The 20,810-nt window shown below is 39.3% G+C and overlaps 1 protein-coding gene across 1 annotated transcript in view; it reads right to left on the bottom strand.

Moving 5' to 3' along the window:
* Window positions 1–20,810, bottom strand: part of LOC119483949 (neural cell adhesion molecule 2-like) — a 529,018-nt gene that overhangs the window by 420,450 nt on the left and 87,758 nt on the right.

The following is a 20,810-nucleotide window of genomic DNA, read 5'->3' as shown; positions in this document are numbered from 1 at the left end:
AACTGTTGATGTCGTTAGAAGATGATGTTACCATGGTAACTGTTGATGTCGTTAGAAGGTAATGTGTAGCTCGCTGCGGTAGCCTCCTCAGATGTAGCGAGCACGTATGAAGCGCGTGCATATGCCCGTTCTCGTGTGGGGGGAGGGGCTTCGGACAGAGAGGGGAGAGCGGAGAGAGGAGAGAGAGGAGAGAGCAGCTCGAGGGGATGCAGGATTTTGCGTTTTCCGGATTTCTACGCACTGCAGCTTTAACAATACAATACAATACAATACAATACAATACAATACAATACAATAGATGTTTACTTCTGGCCTGTGGCCCACCATTGAGTTCCAGTTTTGGCCGTCCAAGGAAAAAAGTTTGGGGCACCCCTGCCCTAGAATATACTTTTTTAATTACTTGGATGGGTCAGCTGAGAGAGATGGCTTCTAATGATATAACACATACAGTATGCATATATTTTTGACACCATTTCATTCTCACTTGATACCATACTGTAGTGCAACACCCCGCTGAGACATTTCCAGTGGCGCTACAAGCTATAGCTAGACTGAACATAGTTAATCATCACATAAATCATAACACCTCAACAGTTAATGTTAACGTTCTGGTGTCCTTTACAGTGAAGAATAGATGGCTTCTTTCTAGATCCATTATTTTCCAATCAAACAGAGAAAAATCCATCATCACACTGTAAGAGGAAGATGTAGCCACAAAACAGAGCTCTCACTTCTTCTTCTTTATGGGGAAAAAGTCAGTCTATTAGTCTCACTTTGCTATTCCTGCCATGCTTAAAGATATATCCAAGAAGTAAATACCTAAAAGGTCAAAGAAGTTCCCTTAAACAGTAAAAAACTTCAAGCCAGAGCAACTCCTTGAATGTAAAGCTACCCTTCTCAGCACCGGTGCCGGACTTTGACAATGACGAGATGATGATTTACACATGACCTCCGGGGTTATGATCTTGTCAGACAACACAGCAGTGCATTTAATCCCTGTGTCAGAGGGGAAATTTCTCGCTACGCTGGACTGATGATCACTGGATTGGAAGATCCGACGCCTGGGAATTGTTAGATTCTGACACTGTTATCAAGATCCCATTGATGTTCCCCGTCACTGTAATACAACATGTGCAAGTATACCGGCTAATCCCTACTGGCAAGGTGCTGTGATGAAATTCGGTGCTGGCTTCTATGAATAGATACTGTCCGGTCTTTTAATATGACACTGGTTCTCTCTCCTTAGATGTAATAAGACAATAGACAGGACTTAAGGATAACAAGGCCACCCGGCAGTAGAAAGCTGAGATAACGAGCCTCCTGACAGACAGCGAAGGTAAGAAGAAGCGGCGGGGAACTAGGAGCTCCCCTCTCATTACCAGCTTCTCACCCTCCGATTCAAAAGTTTGCCCGATGTCGAGAATATGCTGGTGTTCGCTGGCTGTGACATCTCCTCAACAATGAGACGAGGATGTTTTTTGCCATTTTGATGACAGGCTCAGATTTAGTGGAGCTGACAGCAGAACTCTTAAGGATCAAATGCTACGGACATGCATAACGCGGTTGGTTTGCTGAAGTTAGTGCACGGTATCACACACACATCGTGATCACAGCTGTGTAGAAAAAACAGCTGTATTCCTAATACATTGCACATTTTCTGCCAATAAGTCATACGTTGTATTTGACTGAAATGTTTTGCTCAGTACTGTGGACACATTGTTACTGTGTGGGCGAAGAGAAAGGAACATTTGGGCAGCAAATTCCTCCCTTCTCCACTCCTATTCCAGCAATATTACTTTTCTAACTTTTAAGGGGGACCACAAGTTGAATAAAGGGGGAGTTAAGGCTCCAGTTTAAAAGCAAATAAAGGTGCCTGGTGTTGATTACACAGAATTATTTGTGTTTATTAAAGCATAAGACAGTCTGGATTGTTATTATTGTCAACAACTTCAATAAAAAGACCGAAACCAACAATTATCCCTCATTATTTATAATTAATGTAATCCTGTTTATCTTTGTAGAAGCTTTCAGCGTCATACTTCTCCTGCACAGGCTTCTGTTTATTTTAAACTCACATATGTGAGTATATGTAAGGTTAAATGTATCTCTTGTAGTATTCTGAGATATATAGTAAAAAAAATGAATAAATAAATAGCAATGCCCTAGTCCATCTGTCAGTGCTTTCCCCAGACTGTGTCTGCTCTCATCCCAGGCCCATTTGTTCCTCCCAAGGATATACATTTTTAAAATAAGCCGAATATATACTACTCATTTTTAGGAAGCGCTAAATTATTTCCTAAAGTAGCTGTACACTGTCACTCAAACTGGAGTAATGTTGCATTCACATGGAATCAGGCAGACGGTGGACAGTAAACCGGATATCATGTTAGTGGACGAGAGCAGGGTGGTAAAATTAGGTTAACCCAGTAGAGAATACCAGAAACGCAACGGTAGATGGCGTTGAAAGTTAAAATATTTTAATTTACAACCAGATGTTACGTAGCTTCCTCGCCCCAGAGAAAGTTGTTTCAGTTAGGACTGTGTATGGCAAGAATCTGGCGATACGATACGTATCACGATACAGGGGTTACAATTCAATATATTGCGATATAATGATACTGTAAGCAAGGCAATATATTGCGATTTTTTAATGTAATTTTACTACATTGTCAAAGTGAAACTTAAAAGCAACACGTTCTCACATGTAAAACTGAATGAAACGTCATGTTTTGAATACAAACAAAAAGGCTCCTTTAGGTTTAGGCAACAAAACTACAACTTCTTTAGGTTTAGACAAAAAAAACACAACTTCTTTAGGTTTAAAATAACTATGAACACAAAGACAACTATAGAGTTCACACGGGATGCGAACTCTGGTCTCCTGGGTGAAAACCTTGTGTTCCTTATGGAGCTTCACACTGTCTATACTACAGCACCTGATTTCCGCTTTTGCTCCTGTCATAATTACTACGGTCGCTAGAGGTCGCTGTCGTGTTCTTTTATACCTTCTTTCGGTGATCTACCATGTGAATAGATGATAAAACCCACTGGTGGGTGTAGCAGGGCCCTATTGACCCACATCTATGGGGCTTATAGCGACTGATAACACCTATTCAATAACCTGACAGCAGTCTAATCGGCTGCCATGTGAATGCAGCATACTGTGACTGCATTTGTTGGGGACTATTTTTAGCTGGGAATTTGGTGCACCAGTGAGTATTTACAGGACGGTGTATGTGATATCGACTCAAAATAAACTACTGTGCAACGATGTAGCTCATTGATCTGTTTTTAAAAGCTTTTTGGTATAGGGCAGAGAGGAGCTATATCATACTTTGGCTACACAGACAATAGGCTACTTGTTAGTAGGATCAATTTATTGTTGGTTTTATCATGGGATTTGTAGACAGTAAGAAAAATGTAGAATATCACCAGATGTATCCAGAGCTATTACTGCCACCCCTCCTTTGGATGTACAAATCTTATAGTCAATACAAGGGTGAATTATCTGCCCTTTTTGTGTCTATACCAAACCTTCTTAGAGCTGTTGAGAGTGAAAAGACACAATAATGTTCAGTGTGTGTGCAAAAGAGAGAGAGATGCATGCATGTGTCAGTGTAACTTCCCAAAAAGCCTTCCGGTCCATTGGCAGTCAAATGAACCGATCTGTCTCTGCACAAACATTGAGGGGTTAATAGGATGTTCACCTTGGGGGTGCCAAACTGAGAAAAAGCCCTCTGGGAAAAGTCGTAAGCAACCCCCCACCTCTCCCATGATTCCCCAGCACAGGGTGCCTGATTCATGAGGACAGCAGACATTAAACTGTAATGGCCTCACCTCGGTTTCTTACATTTGTTCTGCTTAACTCAATAATTCTTGCACTTGTTAGACTTTCACACTGAGTGAACACGAAGAAATCAGGTCCTGTGTTTTAGCACCTACTGCAAGAAAAATAGTATGAAGTAGATGAGCACCTATATTGAATACAGTGAATACAAATCAGAAAAAGATCCATGTACAAGCCTGCAGATGTCTGCATCTGCATTCAAGTTTGAACAAACCATAGACTGTATGTATAAAAGGACGACACGTCTCCACTTCCTCCCACTGTACAAAAGTGAAGCCAATAACACTTAACACAAATACAGCTGAGGCTGATGGGAATGCCAATAGGTCTGCAGGTATTTAGTCATAAACCAAAGTGGGCTGATGATGATGCAAGATGAAAAGTCAGGGGATCATGGTGTTATTACAATTCATACTGAGGGGGACATGAATGCCTGTATCTAATTTCACAAATCTATCTAGCAGCTGTTGGGATATTTCAGTGTGGACCAAAGTTGTGGACTCAACTGTGAACCCGACAGAAGTAAAAGTACCCAGAGCATAATGCTCCAACAAGGCCATTTGGGATGCAGAAAAAAAAAAATCAATATTTGCTTAAACACTGATATAAAAAAAAAGGCTGGATGCAACAATAACGGCTATAGAATGGTGCCAGTCGGGGTTGCGATAGCAACTGAAACCACTGCTGGTTTCAAAATACATATTGTACACATTTTGAATAGGCAATACAATACATAGCACTGCTGTGTCCAGGTGTAAACACCATGTAAAGTACGTAATCTCAACACAATAATGAATTATTCATCGCATAAAGGCCTTGTATCTGACAAAATTCATCTAAATCCACTCATGTTTTAAACCATCCTTTTGATATATCTTGACAGACAAACTATGACGGATAGAGTAATACAGTATCCTCCTTGGCAGGAATGTGTCTGTTATGTTTTTGGTCTTTATCCTCTCCCGCAGCTGTTAACATAAAAACCTGTTTGGTTTCACCTGTTTTATGTTTGGCAGATAATCTAATCTGACCATCGTGCCTGTTTTTTTCTGATATAAATGAAACGGCGGTGTCACCAAGCCAGGACACGGGCGTTAATTTGTTCCAGTCAACATGTGATTTATATAAAGCCACAGCGTTACAATGCCATAGGTAGTGGAGTTAATTAGTTTTCTTTAGCGGGCATCCAAGCAACATATATCTCAGTGAGAAATCTCAGTGACATTTGTCCCCGTAACACACAACTACAGTACACACAGCCAATAATTACTGTGATTGCTGCAAAGGCCAAATGAGAAGCAGGCACATCATTTGTAGGGATATCTTTTCTTTAGGCTGACTATCTTTGCAACAATTTATCTCACCTTTACAATCTGAAAATGAATTTATTTTATGTTTAATCTTATTTGTAATCTTGTTTGTGATTATAATGGAAACACAGCAGCAGCGAATTTAATGACTTACATGAGGTTTCATAAGCTGACTTATAGACGAGGAATTAACCGTTTAGGGTCCATAAAATGGGTCTCATTAGCTCTTAAATGTGACATGTGCTGTTTTGGTAGATGCTGGTAGAGAGGAGTCTGGGCTGAAAAACAAGCCCATCTGTGTATCGACCGAGAATGGAGAAGAAAAAGGCAGACAGAAAGTGTGAAAGAGACGGAGAGAGATTGATGGCCTTATCCCCGAAAGGAGAGCCGATTCTTGTGACAATAGTGCAAGTAAATCAAAAAAACAGACAAACCCCTCCAAGTGACCTTCGTTTAGTATTATACCATAAGTTGTTCCTTCTTAGAGATTGCGGATAAATCCATTCTTACATTCTAACATGTGTTCAAAGACACGGTAAAACATTTCTGCTCCATTTGTGGGAATAAATATAGCACTAAATAACGAGAGCTGGACTACAGCTGCTTCTGGCTAGTATTAATAGCAATGAGGAGTGTTGAACCAACCAAACTTTGGCAATATAGTTCGGTTGGTTGGCTGGAAAAGACACGATTGGAGGATGTTGCAAAACTCGTCTTTAAAATCATTGCTTTCGACAATATTTGTGCATGGCAACTATGGTTAAGGGAATTACAAGAGGTCGTACGATACAATATTATCACGATATTTCTGCACCTCCTCATTGCTCTGTTTTCAGGCTTTAAAAATATCCAGCCCGTGACGGAAGACTTTGGCCAATCACAGGTCATTTCAGAGAGAAAGAGAGAGAGAGCGTTTCTATTGGCTGTGCTCCGGCTGGTGGGCGGTGCTTGGTATTTCCTCAACTTGACATGGCTGCCGGGTCACAAACTTTCTCATTTTACAGCTAAACAGTACACTATAAGATGTTTCTGAGAACATTTGAGGCGAGAAATAGGCATGACAGTAACAGAATATTGATTCATGTTTTATCAGATGCCTAGTTTGACCGTTTGGTCGGAGTTTGCGAGTGATTGACAGCCGTCTCTCATAGACGGCAGACTCCAAATCAGCTCTGATTGGCTGTTTTCCTCCGGTCTGTGAAATCTTGCAGATGCCATTAGGAGCACCGGAGGAACATGATTTCTTTCAGATTATCTGTTTCATGCACTACTGTCAGGATATAGCGACCGTTTATAAAAATAAAAAACATTTTAAACATATTTGCTTCATTTCTACCCACTGTAGCTCTAAGTCACGATATGCTCTTATTGCAATTTTAAACATTTTGCGATATGCTGTGAACGAATATTGCGATAAGATATCTTGCGATATATTGCGATTTGTTGTCCGATATGGAAAATTCCAAATGCTTGTAGATGATTTTGCTGTGTGCAATCCACACAAAGAGGTCTTGTAATAAGGGATCTTATCTTCCTGTTGTTTTGGGGATTAGGTTGCATGAGAAAAATATTTTAAAAAATCATGCAAAGCACTATGTATGAACAGTTGCAGTGGTGTCTTATTGCCTGTTGAGTCTGTCATGCCTATAAGCCTCTTAATAGTTCCTGATGACCATTGATTGTGATGGTCATGTAATGGGGTGATAAAAGAAATAATGCTTGCATTAATGGTATAACATGTCAAAGCTATAGAAAAGGGAAAATATGTGATTTAAACAGCCGGTTGTCACAGTGTGAACCCTTATATAGCTGCTTCTACCTGTGGAGTTTCTGTTACAGTTTGGTACAATGCCCACTCTATGCTCCAATTTTGCAATTACACACCATATGATAAATATACCTGCCAATTGTGTACGTTTCAGTTTACAAGTGTTCATGTGTGGGAGTAACAGAGATCCAAACAAACAGGGTGCACGTCACTCAAGCGTTGTGTGATCTCAAATTCACAAATTTACAGTACAAGATCGTCCTCCTACGTCAATATATCCAAAAATATAACAAGCACCAGCTGGGATGTAGTTCAGTGGCATGAATGAGTCCCTTCCAGTGCAAATTTTACTTTAATTAAAACCATGTAAAAAGCAATGACGGTGTGACCTTGAACCAAACAGAGGGACGAATTTAGTGACTCACAAACACAAGGAACAATGAGTCAGCTCTCAAAGTGTTTTGCAACAGATAACTGAGATGCTTATTCCGTTTGCATGCCAAAACATAAAGTGTGACTGTATAGTCCAAACAGTGCAGGATGTCTACTCTTCAGATGAATCCAGGTTGTAGGAGGAAGTAAACAAGCCGCCGTAACTGCAGTGGTATTAAAAACCCCTGCAGCAACACTGTGAGGTAGGAAATGATTTACCTTTTTGCACAGAAATTAGCCGGTGGATTCATTTATATTAACCGTGGGAAGTCTTGCTAGTGTATTTATGTACAAATTAGTCTAATAACCTTGTCTTTTTTGTACACTATTCAGTGCTGGCTCTGACCAATTTGGTGCCCTAGGCAAGATTTTAGCTGGTGCCCCTGCCGGAAGGTTCTCAGTGTTATTTTTGTGCATAAAGGATTGACATTGCCTCTTAACCTGCTTTTACTACACGGATTTGTTAAATACTCGATTCTGATTGGTCAATCAGGGCGTTCTACGGTGTGTTATTTCTTTATAGCAGACCGTTTCTATGTATAACAGACCGTTGCTATGGGAGCAGCTCTGATGTCAGACTCTGGCAGACCGCTTTTGTGTCAAATTATTGATTTCTTAAGTAAGTAGCCGTGTAATAAGCAGGATAATGTACAGTTAGCGGGTCATTGTTGTGAAATAAACCCCTTAAGCTGTACATTATCCCTTCATTATATAGCTACCATATTGACTTTGATTATGAGACAAATTTGAGCGTCATAAGTGAGTATAATTGAAAATAGGTTATATTTTAATTAGTTTTTTTTTTAAATTACTCTAACTCACAATGATCTTAAAATTTGAATTATTTCTCCTCCTCAGTTCTTGGTTTACCTGGCCTACTTTTAACCCTCTGACAATGATGGTGGATCATTTGACAGGCATTTACATTTTTTGAAGGCTGTTGCGGGTTTCAGGTTTTAATATAGACGTGGATATGTACATATAGTGGCATCATATCAATTTTGAGATTGCGATGAATCCATTGTTAACAAGCTATCTTACTGGGAAAGGGGCTAAATATCCCTCCAAATTTACCACGAGGTCCGCAACACCTCAGTGGCCCTACACATGCGTAGCGGTATAGCTGACAATATTCATTCAAAGACCAAACATTTGTTTCCCATTTGGAGGTCTTTAAAGGTGAATTTCACCATCCTTATTGTTGTTTTGCCAATGCAAAGTATCAGGTTGGAAATAAATTCAAAATATTTAAAGATGCTTTGGGATATGGTCAGCGAAGTGATTTGTAGTAAATGGACTAAAACATCTGCCCAGAGCAATATCAGCATATAAATAAAGCAGAGTGTCTCATCAACCAACTGTTGCGACCACAATTTACAATCCTACGGTCACCTTCTGCTTCTTGGCAACAGATAAAACAAACAGCTTAACAAGTCAACTGTCAGATCGGAGACAGCTGCCATCTAGTTGTTAACGTTGCTTGAAATTAATTACATCAATAAAAAGCTTTGTTTATCAGACATAACTTATCACAAATTCTTGTTCTGCAATGTGGAAGAGGGGATTTCTTTTCATTGGCTTTTAAAGCAGCTTCAGTAGCCAATCTTTTCATCAATAATCTGAAATTTTTCAAGTTGCATTTTTATCGGTTACAGAAACATACGTAAGCCTGACACATATTTGAAAATATTATGTGTTGATATATGCATTTAGATGCACCGATTGTGAAATTGTGGGCCGATACGATACCGATGTTTGAAATAATAGTGTGATTTTACAGCTACAGTATGTCTCTGAACTGAAGTGGCCACAAGGTACATCACCTATGAATGAGATTAAACAGCTTTTCTATGAGGAGGAAGGGGAGACATGCTTGCACAAAGGCAGGTCTCGCCTTCAGTGTCATTAATATCATAGATGTGCCCTGCAGTGACACATTATTATTAACTAGCAGCACGGGGGGAGAGTCTTAAAAAGCATCCAGTGAGGCTGAAGGAACTCTACACTGGTGGCTACTTGTGGGTTTCCTGTCTGCTCCTCTGTTTACATGCAGAGATACGACCACTTTGGCTGGGTTCTGATTCACGAGTATCTGAGGCTATTCTACAATTTACATTTAGATGAAACACTCTGGTCATATCATGCACCAGCAGAATGCATTCCTTTATAATCCCTCAAAAGTGTGTTTTATGAATTAATCTGCAGTTATCACACTTTTCAGTAAAAACCTCCATTAAATGAGACATCAAAGTTTTGTGTCGTGTTTTAATGGGATTTTAACATTAATTGTTTTTATCTCTATCGTTTTCCATAAAAACATGATACTGAAATAGGAGGCAGATATAAACAAAGGGTTTAGAAAGGTAAAGAATGTGTATTTTATTTTGATATATTCTATACCATGTAGGGAAGTCAGTCAAAAACACAAATATTGGATTAGATTGCCATTAGCCATCTTTACAACTTTAGCCATGATCGTCTCTAACACAAATAACACAGCCAAGGAGAATCTCTCCTTGCTTGTATCAAAGTATAATAATATCTGTCAACATTCATTACTATCTGACCTATCATTTGTATCGTCCTGCCTCTCAGTGTTTTATGTGGTGCTGCAGAGGGTGACCTCTGTTAAGCTGGGCACACACTGTACGACTTTAGAAATTTGGTTGTGTAATTCCTACTCCTACTGTACGAGTAGATTGTTTGCGATGTAAAGTCAAACCTCACGATTTATGTGCTCACACTGTACAGTCTGATCGTCAGCCAAGACCTAAGTGATGACGCGGTACGGTCCAATCGTCAAGCCACGACATGAGTGATCACGCTGTACGGTCCGATCGTCAGCCACGATCTGAGTGATCACGCTGTATGGGCCGATCGTCAGGCACGACCTGAGTGATCACGCTTTACGGTCCGATTGTCAAGCCACGACCTGAGTGATCACACTGCACGGTCCGATCGTCAGCCACGACCTGAGTGATCACACTGCACGGTCCGATTGTCAAGCCACGACCTGAGTGACCACGCTGTACGGTCCAATCGTCAGCCACGACCTGAGCGATCATGCTGTACGGTCCAATCGTCAGCCACGACCTGAGCGATCATGCTGTTCGGTCCGATCGTCAACCATGACATGATCACATTGTACGTGTAAAATAGAATCTTTGGTATTTCATTTGGAGGACTTTTTGATGAAATTGGGGGGATCAATACCAAAAAACAATCTTTCCAAGTAACTTTGCACTGTGTGAATATAGTCTATATGGCTTCAATTAGAGATGCAGGCAACAGATGGCCAAAGACAAAACTTAGATAAATTAAACAAATACTTCATCCTCTGCATGAACGTAGATTTTAAACTTCTTTGCACGACTCAAGAAAACCCAAAAGCCGGCTCCTCTCCGCTTCTTCAAGCCCATTGTATTGAACTTTCAAAATGGCATAGTATGTAAGAAAGCGTAGTGATGGGGGTGCACATTACCAGTATCCTTGAGGGGAAACTGATGTGAATTAACAGCACTTGCAACATGATTTACAATTAAATTAGGTACAAATATTTGAAAATTGCTTTTCCATTGTGATCTAATGGCTTTTAATTGGCAGACACTAAAGTGAAAACAGCTGGATTCCCCAGAGATCTGATGAGCTATACGTGTTGCGCATATATATTTAATTCTTCTGTTCGCTTGATGTCAGCCTATCATAAAAATACTGAAGTTTATTTGTTTTTTCAGAAAATCATTCTGTTTTGTGTCATCCTATAGCCTGTGAGAACATTACAACATGTGATACATTATATTTTCAATAAATCAACAAAGTTTTCCTCTTTTTAAAACACACATTTTGTTTTATTTCCAGGCCTATGTTTTAAGCATTTTTGTCTGCAGCACCAGAAGCATTTCTGTGTAATTACACACCGCGGTAAACTGCCCCTGTTCCTTCAACCATGATGTTTTCCATTTGTACAAAAGTAGCTATTCTTAAAATGCAAAGTGTTTGCTGTGATACCACCGACATCATTAAGTGTAATTCCATCATTTTCTGAAGGATTACAGAGAAGGAGGATTATTATTCATCATAGAATATGTGCAAAAACAAAATGCATGGCATAAGTTATTAGGAGAATTATATTCCTCTTGTAATTGATCTATAATGCATGAATCAGGAGTTAACTCTGGGCATACATAAACTGAGCCATTACTAACTATTAATAATGTTTTCCATCATGGACCAAGAGAGAGAATTAATGCTGTGAATTAATTAATTAATTACCAGTGGTTGTAATTACGTTGAGGTGGTCACGTTTAGGCTACTAAAAAGTGAAATTTAGGGAAAGATTGTGGTTTTTGCTTAAACATAGCTATAAAAATGTAAATCATGCTTTACTGGCCTGTACGGAAAACAAATTAAATATGTTACAATGTTCGTTAACGTCATTAGCATTCATTAACATTTCCTTATTATGCTGATAAAAATGTAATCTGAAAGAATTAAGGTTTGCACACCCTATAAACACCTAGACTTTTAGGGTATCGCGATATTATGTATCGATTCTCAAAAACACTGCATTGATTTTTTATTAATCGTTTACATATTACACAAAGATCCCTGTTCCGATTGCATAAGTTATTGTGTGTTATTTATACTATGACAGTTTTTCTAAAATTAAATTTAAAAAACAAATTGCAATATATAGCTTTGCTTATAGTTTCACAACATATTGAATTGTTACCCCTGTATCGTGACACGTATCGTATCGCCAGATTCTTGCCAATACTGTTTATCATATTATATTAAATATTGTGCTATCTTCTTTTTAATCGTCTTCTTCTTCCCATCAAACAATGTAAGATCATCACATAGTATACGTGGAAAAGAGAGATGAATGCATATATACTGGAAAAAGAAAGTTCGGAAACTTGTGTTTGGTGGATTATTTCTCTGTTGTTACAATGCTAATGGTCATTGTATTTTACATCGTTGGAAAGCCTGTTTATTTACCTTCACAATAATGTCCAACTTGTAAGGATCATGCATTTGTGGGATGAGCAGCACAGCTGATTATGTGGGGAGCGCCCAACAAAAATGTGCCAAAATGCTCTGCCAAAAGTAAACAGTGTATTCTCATAAAGCTACCAGGAAGCCTGCAATGACTGCCCTTCACCGTCAAGCCCGTTTGCGCTGGTGTCGACAACACAGACAATGGAACCTGAACATGTGGAGGAATGTCATGTTCAGTGATGAGTCCAGGTTCAGTCTGATTTTAAGTAGGTTAAATATTATAGAACTTAATATATTGCTGTTAAGTACATGAACTTGCATGGTATACATCACTATAGGTGTAAATTGAGGATGTGATATTAATCATTGTATTAATTAGGGCTGTCAAAGTTAACGTGATAATAACACAAAATCATTTTAAAGCCACTAATCTCTTTAATGCATTAATGCAATTGATCTTTTGGAGATTGTAGCGGGCTCAGTTTTATATCTAGAGTGAAGATACTGGTATAATATGAAAATATAAAACCTAAGGAATCCATTGGTCATACAACCATTGTCGCAAAGGAGGTTAAATAACGCTCCAAACTTACCCTACATTTTGGCGAGGAAAAAACTGGCTTAGCCATTTTCAAAGGGGTCCCTTGACCTCTGACCTCCAGATGTGTGAATGAAAATGGGTTCTATGGGTACCCACGAGTCTCCCCTTTACAGACATGCCCACTTTATGATAGTCACATGCCGTTTGGGGCAAGTCATAGTCAAGTCAACACACTGACACACTGACAGCTGTTGTTGCCTGTTGGGCTGCAGTTTGCCATGTTATGATTTGAGCATATTTTTCATGCTAAATGCAGTACCTGTGAGGGTTTCTGGACAATATTTGTCATTGTTTTTTGTTGTTAATTGATTTCCAATAATAAATACTGCACTACACTTACTGTATTATATTTCTGCAAATCATGACAGATGTTTCATTCTACTTCTCAAGACAGCAGCAGCTCATACTGACACTATGATCATGTGTTTGTAAAAGTTGTGGCCTCACTGTGCTTCTGTCCTTCCCTTACCCCTCCAAACTTATATCTGCCGGCTTGTAATGAACTGCGTATCTGTGCCACTGCCCTCCTTTGTCATGCCAAACAGATAGATCTGTTCTTTATCTTCACCACGTTCTTGAAATAAATTACACCACGCCAGTAAAAGACAAGCAATTCTGCTGCCCTGGACAAACAATGTTTGTGTTTTTAAATGGCTTTGTTTGGCAGCGATCTTTTCTGACTTCACTAGAACAGCTGGAAATCCATTTTCCCCCCTCTCCAAAGTTAAACATGCAAATTGTTTGTTTCTATAATTCACGTCATGTTTGCGTTAACAAAAGAGTACACACAGATAAGCAAACAGAGCTTTCCTCTAGCCGAGCTCAAGCAGTCGACTTTGTTCATTTTTCATCAGATGTGACTGAAATTCATAGTGCTGCTGTCAGATAAAAAAACGTGTATCTACAAAGGGCTCTGTTTTATGAATGAAAAAGTCTGCTTTCCTCTTTGTGTCGCCATGATATACGTGACATTCTGCTGAAAGTTAGAGGCTAGAGCTGCATGTTTCAGGAAGTGATTCATTTAGAAGATAAACTCAACCACGCAGTTAATGTGTCAGTATAGAAGAGTAGTGGAACTTGTGATATAACACGTTAGCTAATGGAAGACACATTAGTAAGCTAGCTAGCCAGATATGCTAATTAATGCAGCTTACATTAGAGCAGATTAACACACATTTTAATAAATTAAGCTCTTTATATACCAACTATCACTCATATTAGTTTGGGCATGTGGAGAAATCTAAAGGGCAAAAGGCCTGCTGTAGTTATGGTTGCTAAGCTACCATTGGACCATTCAGCCAGTTAGACTGTTATCAGAGCATTAAATGGTCGTTATCAGTGGTTAAGGGCCCTGCTACACCCACTAGTAGGTTTTATCATCAATTCACATGAGCGATCATTGAAAGAAGGAATAAAAGAAGACGACAGCGACCTCTAGTAACCGTAGTAATTATGACAGGAGCAGTTGCGGAAGTCAGGCGCCGTAGTATAGACTGCGCGAAACTCCATATGGGGCGGAGGTCGGTGGCGATGGATGGGACACAAAACACAGGACTTTCACCTTGGAAACACGAGTTTGCATCCCGTGTGAAACCAACAACATGTGGTTGTCTTTGTGTTATCAACCTTAAGTTTCACTTTCACTTTTCAAACAGTTATCTTAAGCCAAAGCGTTTTAATCGTCGTTTTAACGGCACTAATTTCTTTAATGCAATCGATCTTTGCAGCAGGATCAGTTTTGTGAGTGAAGATACTGGCATCATATGAAACTAGAAAACCTAACCAACCATGTCATGCTAGCTTGTCGGGAAGGAGGTTAAATAACGCTCTGAACTTGCGCTAAATTTTGTTGAAGAAAAACTTGCATGGCCATTTTCAAAGGGGTCCCTTGACCTCTGACCTCCAGATATGTGAATGTAAATGGGCAGTTTGGGGCAAGTCATAGTCAAGTCAGCACACTGACAGCTGTTGTTGCCTGTTGGGCTGCAGTTTGCCAAGTTATGATTTGAGCATATTTTTTATGCTAAACCTGTGAGGGTTTCTGGACAATATTTGTCATTGTTTTGTGTTGTCAATTGATTTCCAATAATAAATATATAAATATATTTGCATAAAGCAGCATATTTGCCCACTCCCATTTTGATAAGAGAATTGTATGAAACTGTTTTTAACATTGTTCTATTGTCGTCTGGTTGATTGCTTCTTGTGATTCGTTAATTATGTTCTGCGTATGTTTATATTTATTCTGCTCTATTGTACTCTCGACATCATTGAAAATGAGAGCATGCCCTCAATGATTCAATAAATGATTTAAATAAAGGTTGAATGAAAAATTAAATACTTGACAAATCTCCCTTTAAGGTGCATTTTGAACTGATTAAAAAATTTCATTAATTTGAGATTAATCATGGACAATTAATCGCAGTTAAATATTTTAATCGATTGACAGCCCTAGCAAAAACACAATCTTTTTCCCTAAACTTAACCAAGTGGTTTTGATACCTAAAACTAAAAAAGCTGTTTTGTTCGTGTAAAAAACGTAACGTTTCATTTAGTTTTACGAGTTAGAAAGTTTCGCTTTCACTTTTACAACGTGGCAGGCCCCTACTGACTCACATCTATGAGGCTGATAATGACTGATAACGCACATTTAATGAGCTGATAACAGTCAAATCGGGCACCCGATCCCTGTTCAGGGACGGGGTTTAGCGAGTAGTCAATTACTAAGCCTGACCTTGGGATATTATATGATACAAATGTTTGCAGAACTTATAATGAAATGAAACCTTAATTTGGACCACACGGATGCAAGATGTAGAATGTAATTTATCACCCCAAATGCCACAACATTAATCTACGTTTTATTTCCCCCATAATAAATATGTTTGGGTAAGGAAGTAGAAGGTGTAATTTAAAAGAAATAGCACCACTGTCGTTAGTCTCAGCCCCCTAAACTCTTGCAAAGCTCTGACCTGAGTCTCGTAAAACAGACTTCATTGGGCTACAGCTTCATGAGCAACTGGGTAGGTGCCAGTTAAATGTCTCGGCAAGTTAAACATTGTGCTGGAAAAAGAAAATATTTTAAAAAGTTATCTGTCATCCCTGTGAGTCAGACACGCTGAGCTCCGTGTTGGCTAGAGGGAAAATAAAACTGACACAGGTGTCAGCTTCACTCGCCTTCTTCTGGATTCAATTTTACACAGCCAATGCAATTCCTCATTTACTGCTATTTTTAGATACCACATACACTAGTATTTACTCATTTCTTTATGCAAATGACTCCATTAAAACAGTTATGAGGGGAAAATCCATTACGCTCACTTTACAATGGCGGGGATGCACGTTGTTGTTATTCAGGTCAAAGTTTTCAGCGGTGCTATTATGTCTGCGGAGCAACAGCGCGCCGGAAAGGCTGCGCTTTCATCACTCGCTCATTTGCCAACTTATAACATCCGCGATCATGCTGTTTATTTCCATATAAATAAAGCACATCCATTTAAATTGGGGTGTGAATTTAATCTTGTGGCAGGTTTATCTGCAATATCCCTCCCATTTTTTGTGGGAGAAAAACAACCACTGCCTGCTCGTTATTTTTGTTATATTTAATTCATGTTTGGCATATTTTTTTTCCATGTGGATGCTGGTACCCGAAAAATGTTGAAACAATAACAGCATGAATCATAACTGTGTTTAGCAGGCACAAAGTCGATGATCGTGACGGATGCACGCGGTCTAAGTAAGCCTCAGATTTAGGAAGCCAATCACATTTGATCTTTGAATCGTTTGCCGCTGAAATTCCATCAGAATGCAGGCCGCGACCAAAAATGACCTCATCACCAGAATAAAGAGCCCTATGGCTTGTGTTTCGCCATCTCCGAGAAGGAAAAGGTCAGCACTAATCACAGCTAACATAATGATTTTTAGTGGTCATTCTGGGCTTTCCATCTTCATGATGACGGCGGAGAATTATGCATCAAATAGCGCTCCTCCGTCTCTCAAAGACGCTCGGAGCATATTAAATTTGGATCACGTCGGATTATCCAGAAGGCCGTGGCATATTCCGAACATCATTTGCTGTCCAAAATGACTCATGCTTTACTTGTAGTGACCACAAGAAATGCATCAGGGGGGGAAGAGCGTGATCGCAGGGAGATAATGGATGAAGCAAAAAAGAGGACGAGCTGCTCGCATTGTTCGAAAATCCTTCCAGCTCCAGACCTGTGTGAGAATTGACTGATTATTTATGAAAGGCTCATATGTAAATCTGCTCTCTTTTAGCTGCTTTGTCTCCTCCACAACAGGTGTGTAACCTATGGCAGCTGGATTTACTGTAAGCCTGGGAAAGAGACAGGAATCAGACAAGCAGAGCTCGGCATCGCCGGCTTGCTCCAACCTCTGTCTGCTCTCTCTTCTGCTGTCAAGTACATCTGTGTTTGAGTTTGTTTTTGATGCTCTGCTGCAGTCTTTGTGAGAGAGAAACACTGATGCCACGCAGCATCTGTTGCATACTAATAACTTGCCAGTGGTGGGCGGGTGCGGTGAATTCTGTACTTTTTGAGGGTGCAACAAAGCTAACAAATATGAGTTAGCATTTTGATTTAGAAGAGAAAAAGAAGGTTACAAATCAGCCTTTTGCTGCTGTTTCTACACTCTAAAGATACTAAATTAGCTTATTACAGCATCATCAAGTCTACAACTGGAAAAACAATTCATCTGTAAACACTTGTAATTTCATATAAAAGTAAAAGAAAAAAAAATACAAAATACCAGGGGTCTTAATCATACATTTTGTAGTATAAGTTTTAATTTTATTTGGATGTAGTGTATTTGGGTAGACTAACGGACTTATGAAATATATTTATTTCCATCAGCTAAATTGTTTGATTTATGTAAACAGAAATGACCACTAACAGCTAAATTGTCTTTTTTCTTTTTAATTAACTTGTTCTTTACCCCTTTTGCATCAGCAATGGGTTAGGGTTGGATGGGAGGGGGCTTTGGGGGGATAATACAAAAAAATATGGAGGGACAACCATTTACATGATGTGCTCTATTTGTATGTTTTTGTAAACCTGTTGTTACTCCCAATAACTTATTACAGAAAATCAACCACTTAGTAAACTGAGACTAAATGGTAACACTTTAGATTACAGCCTACAAATTGGTACACGCTTCCTACGTTAATGTTTTGTTGCCAATAACAATATGCATCATATGTACTCAGTATTTAAAACTTTTTACATTGTAATTTCCAAAAGTTCTTTTTTTGTAAACTATATATCATAATTTCAAAATGTAAATGACATCATAACTAATTTCATAGCAGTATTCGCACCCATCTTTCCCGTCTTGTTACCCAGCAACAACATAACTACAATTAGCGTTTCCAAGTGGTATTATCGTTGGCGCCGCTGTTGCAAAGACAATCGGATCATGTGTATGTACTTAAATTGATACTGGTAACCGGGGATAGCTACCGATAGTTACCGGGGAAAACTAAAGCGCTACCCTCTTCCTGTTTTGGTTGTGCATTGGTTGACGCACTTCCTTTGTGCCGTAAATGGAGCCTTAATTTTCCCAGGAGGCAGTACCCGGTGGCAGACAGAATTGCTTGTAGTGAAAGCAAAGCTTACAGGGAACCAATCTAGACGCAGATGGTGTCATTATTACATAGCCATTACATTGTGCAATCAACATTTACTTCATAATGATGAAAAAAACATGTCTATTGGCACTTTAAATAGGTACCTAGTAATTTAAAAAAGGCTTTTAAACACCAATTTGCCAGCCAGTTATTCCTTGTTGTGTTCTAACATATTGATCCCAATAGGTACCCAGTACGTGTTTTATTTATACCCCATATATGCTAGCTTACTTCCATTTTTGTACTGACGTTTGAGTGATGGTCATTGCTGATTGGAATAAAAGATGCAACGTTACAAAACTGGTAGAAAAAATGTCAAATTATAGGAAAATACTTTTAATTTTTCCAATGTTAAATGAAGCCCTATGTGACTCCGACTTATTTCTCTATGAGAGGTTGGGTGAAGAAAGTATTGTATGCACTATGAAATATAATGGATAATAGAATAGAAGAGTCGCACAAAGTCAAAAGCACAATATGAGTCAACATACTGGATTAGCGCGCCGGTACAAAGGCGGTTTCTTCTGGGTTTAGTGTGAAGACGGAAAGAACAAAGTGTGTCTGCGGAAGCTTTCCTGACCCATGGGCATTTTAAACCCCTTCATGAAGACACAACACGCTCCACTGAACTTTTTAACTCAAGCCAGGCATTGAATCTTGGTTGGTGAAATATTAAATAAATAAAAGAACACACAATAGCGCCGCAATTAATATTTAATGTGCTTCGCAGACGTGCGGCGCCCAAGTCCCTTTTCTCAGCATGCTATTGGCACAGGACGAGTATGCAGTGGACCACCGGTGGCTCCGAGTCACTCAAATGCAAGGAGAAAAAGAGTTTGCTGTATGGATAGCTCAATCTAACAGTCAGAATCTGTGCTGTAGATGGAAATTCCATCTGGTACGATAAAGTTTAAAAAAAGAACTATATGCTCAAACATTTTTCTCTGCGAAATTATATTTGTAGCAAGAAAATGCCAAGATGTAGCACATCTTTTGTAGCATGTAATTATGCCTATAGACCATTTTTTGAAATTTCACGTCACTGTATATAATGACCTCTAGGATAATCACAGCCTCATGCTTTTTCTATGGTGTTCCTCAAGGTCTTGGTGTCTTAATGTGGTATTTTGGAGGGATTATTGATCGTTTTTATAAATTCTCCAGTGGTAAAAAATGGTTAAATTTAGCAGCAAATCTGTGTAACAAATGGTATCAACCCAAAAATTGCTGCAACAACTTATAAGACATAATAGGGCATGGGGATGACCATCATATACTTCTATCACAATGTTCTAAACCCATCTCAAATTAATCTCCAGGTTCCCAGTTTTCAGATGATGTACACCACTTCTATGTGACATCTACCGTTGACCTGCTATCTCCCCCTAAAGACCCCCTGTACCCCCTCTAAAAAAGACTAAAACAGGTCTATTATGGGTCTCAGGCAGTTAACCTTCAAAAGTAACTATATACTATGAGCAAATATCATTGATTTTTTTTACATAATATGCAACAAATCTGTTATTAACCCATATCCCACACTTTAAAGTATATCCCCTGTGTGATGCTTGTTATTTATTACAATTACCCGCCCCTGTCAGGGCAGCTATTACAATTAAAACACCATAAGACATGTTGTCTGCGCGAGGCTTTGCCTTAATAGCGACATAATAGCCAGAATCATTTGTTACACAGCGCAGCAGCAGCATTAATATAATCGGGAACTGTTTTTCCTTTCAGTGCTGTCAAACTCCGACAAGTGTTTATTATTATTCATCTTCAACCTTAATGCACACACTGTGTCATCCGCTACGATAAAATGATCAAAACTCTTCCGAGGCTTTGCTGTTAATAGCTGAAACAACACGAGAGGCGAGGGCCGGTCCAGACCAGCAGCCCTTGTTGCAATTCTGGCAACACACTCCTCCGCCTGTCTCTCTAATGAACCTGCCGCATATTAATCCCTATCACTAATGAGGCCATTCAGAATGATAAGCTTCCCCAGCATTCACTAATGAACACATGCTAAAGCTGCCTGGGCCTCTGCTAAGCGCTCGTCGGCCGGTCGGAAATCACACAGCAGCACCTGCCCGTCACAGCAGACGCCCGGCTGACTGTAGTGATGGCGGCTCAAACAAATTACACTTCAACAGTCTGATATATACGTCAAACTTCTGTACTGTTTACTATAGTGGCTTCAAAGACAG

The sequence above is a fragment of the Sebastes umbrosus genome, chromosome 24 (assembly GCF_015220745.1).
Source record: "Sebastes umbrosus isolate fSebUmb1 chromosome 24, fSebUmb1.pri, whole genome shotgun sequence".
In the NCBI taxonomy this organism is placed as follows: Eukaryota; Metazoa; Chordata; class Actinopteri; order Perciformes; family Sebastidae; genus Sebastes; species Sebastes umbrosus.
This window is presented reverse-complemented; position numbering and strand designations above follow the sequence as displayed.